The sequence below is a fragment of the Dendroctonus ponderosae genome, unplaced genomic scaffold (genome assembly GCF_020466585.1).
Source record: "Dendroctonus ponderosae isolate FM_Combo_2020 unplaced genomic scaffold, Dpon_F_20191213v2 Dpon_F_20191213_1812, whole genome shotgun sequence".
In the NCBI taxonomy this organism is placed as follows: Eukaryota; Metazoa; Arthropoda; class Insecta; order Coleoptera; family Curculionidae; genus Dendroctonus; species Dendroctonus ponderosae.
The window spans coordinates 1-759 of record NW_026017966.1 but is presented as its reverse complement, the minus strand read 5'-3'; the positions used below and the strand labels follow the sequence as shown (position 1 = coordinate 759).

Sequence of the window (759 nt, the reverse complement as noted above, 5' to 3'; positions counted from 1 at the left end):
AGCTGCAGCTGCGGGTTCCGGTGCAGCATCGTCGGCAGCTGAGAACCAGTCCGAGTTATCGTCGTCCATGATCTGCAATTGGACGAACTGATTGACCACTGGCCAGTTTGTGATGGCCCGCACCTGTATGCCTGTATGCGCTTATGCAATACGGTCTCGTATCCATAGCTCAAGCTAAATGTCACGGATGCCACGCTCTAAAATTACTCCACTCACCTTCGTAATTGCACCACTTGGTCCACTGGCGAACAATTGAATGTTCGACGGCCAAAGTTTTATTAGGCGATGGCGGCCTGCCCCACCACACCCTGTACAATGAGAGCTGCCAATCGGGTTTTGTTGTCATTTTGAGGCTCGATTTAGCCTGGACGGGCTTCCAAATACTGGAAATACCGATAATTACAGCGACAACAACAACAACATGTTTCGTAATGATTGACCAGCATTTTTTTTCTAATGAAACCGCGAAGAAAATTGTTCAGAARGTTTGAAATCAAGTGTGCACATCGATAGAAARTGTTGTAGCAATAAGCCACGCCTTTGGGCGGAGTTAGCGGGGGCGCTACCATGCTACCGGACTTTGTTGTAAGTTTTAGTTTAAACAGATATTTGAGTTTTCCTAAGCCTAAGAATTAGCAAGCAATAAGCGCGAAAAACAGACGAAAAGCGACTTTTTAAACTGAACTCAATCAAGAAAATATTCAAAATCAACATTCCAAACTAAAAAACCTCCAAATTAAACGTTATTTCGTAACAAAT

General features: G+C 44.0%; 1 long non-coding RNA gene across 1 annotated transcript; it reads right to left on the bottom strand.

Annotated features, from left to right (window-relative positions):
* Nucleotides 1-8: 8 nt before the first annotated feature.
* On the bottom strand, nt 9-753 carry LOC125503302. The gene is made up of 2 exons (XR_007280739.1): nt 217-753; nt 9-72 (listed from the first exon to the last, which is right to left on the bottom strand). It is a non-coding gene; the product is annotated as an uncharacterized LOC125503302 (long non-coding RNA).
* Between the last annotated feature and the right edge of the window lie 6 nt (nt 754-759).